Source organism: Palaemon carinicauda, chromosome 31 (assembly GCF_036898095.1).
Source record: "Palaemon carinicauda isolate YSFRI2023 chromosome 31, ASM3689809v2, whole genome shotgun sequence".
Classification (NCBI taxonomy): Eukaryota; Metazoa; Arthropoda; class Malacostraca; order Decapoda; family Palaemonidae; genus Palaemon; species Palaemon carinicauda.
The window spans coordinates 80,146,257-80,153,459 of NC_090755.1; positions in this window are offsets into that span (position 1 = coordinate 80,146,257).

Genomic DNA, 7,203 nt, shown 5'->3' on the forward strand with positions numbered 1-7,203 from the left:
ACCCCTCGACTCATGTGACGGTTGTGACGTCACGAGGAAAACCTGGAGCCGACCCAACTTTCCGCCGGGAAACGCTATCCCTTCTCCCACCTTTAAAATCTAGATACGGTCGGATTTTATATTAAACGCCAAGACCTCGATGACCCGACGCACATATCTGCAATGCCGATATAAAGGTGAATTCCAGGCAGTTGTGTTGTCTACCGCAGTGTGACACAAGGACAATATCGAAAAGGAAAGACTGATGTGTTTATATAAACATGAAAAGTAGAGCTAAGAGCGTTAGCAGGCTCAGAGAATTGTACACGTTCAATTAATGCATTTGCATGGGCTGTGTTTAGTGTCGCCATAAAGCACCATTATACGCAGCACATTCAACTGCTTTGGAGGGGAGAACCGTGGACAAACAAATTTCTAACTTGACTGTATTAAACGCTAATTCGTAATGTTTTCTCTCAACAAATTTCATGAAGGTTCTGTAATATCTTTTGAGAGGCGTATCTCACTGAATACAGAAAACTGGCGTGCTTGATGCCCCCCCCCCCCCTCTCTCTCTCTCTCTCTCTCTCTCTCTCTCTCTCTCTCTCTCTCTCTCTCTCTCTCCTCACGAGGTGCAACTACCAGCAACTGAAGTGCACATGTCCGAAATATAAGATGGTCGATCAACATGGGTACACACACACACACACACACATATATATATATATATATATATATATATATATATATATATATATATATATATATATATATATATATATATATATATATATATATATATATATATATATATATAATCAGCCGTTGTTATTCTACTGTAGGACAAAGGCCTCAGACATCTTTCACACTTTTTTGTTTATGGCCTTTCTACAAGTCCCTAGCAGCAAATTTTCTTAGCTCGTCAATTCATGTTCTTCTCTGTGCGTATATATATAATATATATATATATATATATATATATATATATATATATATATATATATATATATATATATATATATATATGCATATATAAACAGACTATCTCACCCAAAAATAGATTTTTCCTACGTCAAAATCCGTTATATAATATATACATATATAGGCGTATAATATACATGTTTATATTCATTTAGTCAGAGCAACCAAATGTGTTAGGCTTCCAGTTTTTAACCTTTAATTAGAATACACTTTTTTTCCACGCCACTCTACAATCGTCCAACTACCAGGAACAATAAAGTTAAAGGTAGTAGGTAGGCCAGGGCTGCAGCCCCCCGTTGAGATACTGCTACTAGAGTGTTACTGGGTCTTTTTACTGGCCAGACAGAACTACATTGGATCAAACTCTCTGGTTGAGGTTCATTTTCCCATTGCCTACACACGAGCGCGCACACATCGAATAATCTGGCCTATTCTTTACAGATTCTCCTCTGTCCTCACACATATTACCAAACAATTCTTCTTCACCCAAGGGGTTACTGCACTGTAATTGTTCAGTAGCTACTTTTTTCTTGGTAAGGGTATAAAATTGACTAGCTATGGAAAGCAGCTCTTCTAGGACACTCCAAAATCAAACCATTATTCCCTAGTCTTGGATAGTGCCATAGCCTCTGTACCAGAGTCTTCCACTGTCTCTGATTGGAATTCTCTTGCCTGAGGGTACACTCAGAAACGTTGTTCTATCATATTTCTCTCTCTCCTGTTTTGAAGCTTTTATAGTTTACATATGAAAAATTTAATTTAATATTATTACTGTTCTTAGTATACTTTTTTATTTTGATTGTTTATGACTTCTCTTGTAGTTTGTTTATTTCCTGATTTCCTTTCCTCACTGTTCTATTTTTCTCTGTTGGAGCCCCTAGGCTTATAGCACCTTGCTTTCCCCACTAAATTATTATTATTATTATTATTATTATTATTATAATTATAATTATTATTATTATTATCCAAGCTACAACCCTAGTTGGAAAAGCAAGATGCTATAAGCCCAGGGGCTCCAATAGGGAAAAATAGTTAAAGTTATAGCTTAGCTTGTAGTAATAACAACAACTCTTCCTATCCCGTTCTTACCACAAAGTCAAATCTGGGTCCTCTTGTTTGGTAAGAGAGGAGGCTATAGATCAAACCAATGTATAAGAATGTGCACTATTGACTTGAAACTAAGCTAGTCTTAAATAACGGGCAACGTAAGCGAAGACAAACGATTAAAGCCTAAAGGGACAGAATTTCTTGTAAAAGTCATACTGCAATAGAAAATCTTTTGTACCGTCTGCAGTCAGTCATGTTTAAAGGTTTAAAGGTCGCTCATGAATGGCAGAGGCAAGGGACAGTGACACTGCCCTAGCAATCAGGACAATGCCCTAGAGACTAACCATATATTATATGATCGCCCAAGCCTCCTCTCCACCCAAGCTAGGACCAGGGAGGGCCAGGCAGTGGCTGCTGAGGACTCAGCAGATAGACCTATAGGCTCCCCCAAACCCTCCCCAAACTTAGCTCACAAGGATGGTAAGGTTGCAGACACTAAGGCACTAACGAGTCTGAGCGGGACTCGAACCCCTGTCTGGCAAACACCAATCAGGCCACATGTAGGGTAACTACCAAATATACAACAAAAAATAGATTTGCACAACACAGAACAATACCTTACAGAATCTTCGCATCGTGAATGATTGATTTGTGCTACCTGGAATTACATAGCGCTCTCTCTCTCTCTCTCTCTCTCTCTCTCTCTCTCTCTCTCTCTCTCTCTCTCTCTCTCTCTCTCTCCCAGAACAGTCTCGTCATGCACTGTTATTAGCAGTAACTCAACCGGGTTGACGAAGCAACCGCAAACAAACTCGGAGGCTCGGCATAAACATGCAACTCTCAGATTTCGTCTTTACCTTTGCTTCCGTATTTTCGTTTGGTGGACGAGGATCGTTGAAGTTTGCACATTCTTTTTGCAAATTCTTTATTCAATATTCGTGAGAGACACACAAACACACACATATAAATATATATAAACATACATATATATATATATATATATATATACATATATAATGTATATATATACATACATATATATATATGTGTATAATATATATACATATATATAATTATATATACATATATCAGCAGCATTAAATAGTCCACTCCAAGACAAAGGCCTTAGAGAGAGAGAGAGAGAGAGGAGAGAGAGAGAGAGAGAGAGAGAGAGAGAGAGAGAGAGAGAGAGAGAGAGAAAATCTCCCCCCCCCGACAGGATCTTTGGAACGCAAATTTGGTCCCTAGCTGCATACACTTTATATTAGCCTTCTATTATACATCGGTTTCCAGTACTTCCTTTTTATTTCATATTGCTGTTCAACTCCTCTAATTTTCATAACGCAGAAAGATCTCCCAGAATCTAACACTAGGGTAATTTTATTTCCCCCCCCCCCAAACCAAGGCCATAACTCACCCTCTCCCCTCCCGTCATCCGATGCATTCGAGGGCTGTCCTCGTTTTTGGCCAACACACAATGACGTGACTTAAAGCGAGCCCACTTGCCAAGAGGCAGCAGTCTCTGGTTTTCACATCAGGATCTAAAATTACAATATCTTAATCCTCTCTTTCTCTGTTTGTGAAAAACATTCAAGTGTTGGACTCTTACTTTTCATTTCTATTCGCAGTCTGTCGTTTATTTCCTCATTCGGTCATGAAGTTGTTGTATCTCTTCTCTCTCCCCTTATCAGTCGCATTCCCCCATCCGGTTATTAATATCACTTCCTTTCCGCTTCTTCATTCGTCATTCATCTATCCCCTCCTTTCCCCTTCTTCGTTCGTCATTCATCTTGCATCTTATCAAACTACATTATCAATTATCAATTTCTATAATTATCAATGACCGTTGTAGTCGCGAGATTCAAACGCGAAACATTTGGATGGCATTGATCCACACAGGGTTGTCAGCTTTTCTAAATGAGAAAAGGCCAACTTCTAATCAACAGAAGCATTAAAAGGCCAATGCATTAGTAGAAAAAGGCCAAATATATAGTATTTAAGGTCCGCCTTTTTTCATATTACTAAAGCCCAACCAATTTAAAAAAAAAAAAAAAGCCAAATTTGAGGCGGGTTCTTTGGCCTCAAAAAAGGCCAAACTGGCAACGCTGGATCAACAGCCAGAAAGATAACGTGTTTGCTTAACAAAGTTGAAGATAAACATTTAATTAGAATGATTCAATTGACACTAAGAGAATGATGTTCATAACACAAATAACCCACTACGTTAATGAGGACAATTCAAGTTCGACTCTACTAAATATCAGCGAACGTCATCTCTCTCTCTCTCTCTCTCTCTCTCTCTCTCTGTCTGTCTGTCTGTCTGTCTCTCTCTCTCTCTCTCTCTCTCTCTCTCTCACACAGCGAGCAAATTGCCCGTCATCTCGACCAACAATGACGGCAATAAAATGACTAGACGATACTGCGCGGGCAACTCTAAGAACAAGATGTCGCGCTGGCATAAGGCCATGTTAACCTAATAATAACAAACGACTGAACACGTTTCCGCTCCGTTCTGTTGTGAGAGAGAGAGAGAGAGAGAGAGAGAGAGAGAGAGAGAGAGAGATATCTGAGAAGAACTGGTCCCGAAGTGGAAAAAATATGCCTCCAGGAGTGATAAGAAAAGATGTCCTGTTCAGATGGTTTGTAAGGGAAGATTTATTTTGAGAGAGAGAGAGAGAGAGAGAGAGAGAGAGAGAGATCTGGGAAGAACTGGTCCCAAAGTGGAAAAAATATGCTCCTAGGAGTGGTAGAAAAGATGTCTTGTTCAGATGGTAGGTAAGGGAAGATTTATTTTGCGAGAGAGAGAGAGAGAGAGAGAGAGAGAGAGGAAATCTTACGAGTGGAATGACAGTCTACACAAAGCAAGGTGTCAACAGCGCGGTATATTTCCCCACGTGAGGAATATCCCGCCAAGATGGTGGCATCTTGGGTAAAACGGAGGATATGAAATGGGCTTGAGAGAGAGAGAGAGAGAGAGAGAGAGAGAGAGAGAGAGAGAGAGAGTGTGTGTTGCCATTTTCCCTTTCATAAGCCATATCGTACGGAAAATGCCAAAACACACGCACGCACACAGATGGGTGAGGCAGATTTTTCCATACTTGTGCAGTCTAAGAAAATACACGACTGTTCCAAGAACCAAACAGTGGCTAACAACAGAAATAATCAGCTATATAAGAGGCAACTTCATTAGCATGCGTAAATACCCCTTACCAAACAAGGGAGAACAGGCAAGTCACTCTGTGTGTTTACATAATGCCGTGAGTTGCAATATAACTGCAAAATAGGAACCCGTTACGAATGCCTTAGTAATCGTGACGGTTAATCACGGTAGACATATAGTAGGAACTGGTTAAGACGACCAGTAAATTACTGCAGAATAGATAATCCATAAGATGAAGATTATCACTCAAGACTCAAAACCAAATGCAGAACATTACAACAAGTAGCAGGATCATATTTGGAAGCTAAGGGAGTTGCAATTAAAGGTTTAAAGGTCGCTCATGAATGGCAGAGGCAAGGGACAGTGACATTGCCCTAGCATTCAGGACAATGCCCTAGAGACTGACCATATATTATATGATCAGTGCCCAAGCCTCCTCTCCACCCAAGCTAGGACCAGTGAGGGCCAGGCAGTGGCTGCTGATGACTTAACAGATAGACCTATAGGCTCTCCCAAACCCTCCAACCTTAGCTCACAAGGATGGTAAGGCTGCACACACTAATGGCATTAACGAGTCTGAGCGGGACTCGAACCCCCCGACCGGCAAACACCAGGCAGAGACGTTACCAATCAGGCCATAGCAACCCTTGTGAATATAAAGTTGTCTTGTCTAAGTGATCGGGAAAATAAAACAAAAGCCAGCACCGAGAAATTGACTAGAATGGAGGAAAGCCAAATTATATAATGGCAACGAACATGAGCAGATTTTAGTTCCACGAAAAACACAAAGAAGAAAAATAAGATTTTTAAAGCGATTAAACAAACCAGTATATTTCAAATATACTTTCTGAATCACAATAACAAACAAAATAAGTAGCAGTTGTGAAAAGTAAAAGTAAATAAAGAACTAGATTAGATGACTCAAAATTTTTCAAAAGAACATCGAAAGAATGAAAGTGACCAACACTCCCACGCACCCGGTAATGAAAAATGCATAATTCTCATATTCAATACATTAAAATGTAAAAAAAAAATATTTAGAATATTAAATTCAAATGCATAATTCTCATATTATATACATTAAAATATAAAAGAATAATTTTAGAATATCAAAATAATCAATATTCACTTGAAAAAATTTACAGAGGAATAGAAATATAAAATATTGAATACATTAAAAATATAAAAAAAGTACATTAAGACTATTAAAAAAAAATATATAATATTACCATGAAAACATTTACAAAAAGAATACAGATAAGAGTCAAGGATCACCATTCTCCGAAAACCTAATAAATAGTCACCAAAAAGACTGTAAACAAAAGTTGCAAGCATCGCGTCAGGCTTTTATCAAATCTATGAGCATTCATCGCCTCATCCCGGCGCCAGGAGATGAGCTCCTAACAGATAACGCAGCATCATAAGCGTCAAGCTTGTTTTGGTCAACAGTCTTATCTGGTTGAGATCCCTACGCTACTAAAAATCTCTTCAGAGATAACAGCCACGGTAACTGTTACTACGCAGAGAGAGAGAGAGAGAGAGAGAGAGAGAGATCTGGGAAGAACTGGTCCCGAAGTGGAAAAAATATGCTCCTGGAGTGGTAAGAAAAGATGTCCTGTTCAGATGGTTTGTATGGGAAGATTTATTTTGCGAGAGAGAGAGAGAGAGAGAGAGAGAGAGAGAGAGAGAGAGAATCTGGGAAGAACTGTTCCCGAAGTGGAAAAAATATGCCCCTAGGAGTGGTAAGAAAAGATGTCCTGTTCAGATGGTTTGTAAGGGAAGATTTATTTTGAGAGAGAGAGAGAGAGAGAGAGATCTGGGAAGAACTGGTCCCGAAGTGGAAAAAAATATGCTCCTAGGAGTGGTAAGAAAAGATGTCCTGTTCAGATGGTTTGTATGGGAAGATTTATTTTGCAAGAGAGAGAGAGAGAGAGAGAGAGAGAGAGAGAGAGGTGTATTATTGTCAAGTTCAACAACTTTCAAAGGCTACCAACAAAATCAGGTAACATGTTCATGACAAGTCTGGTCACTACTTG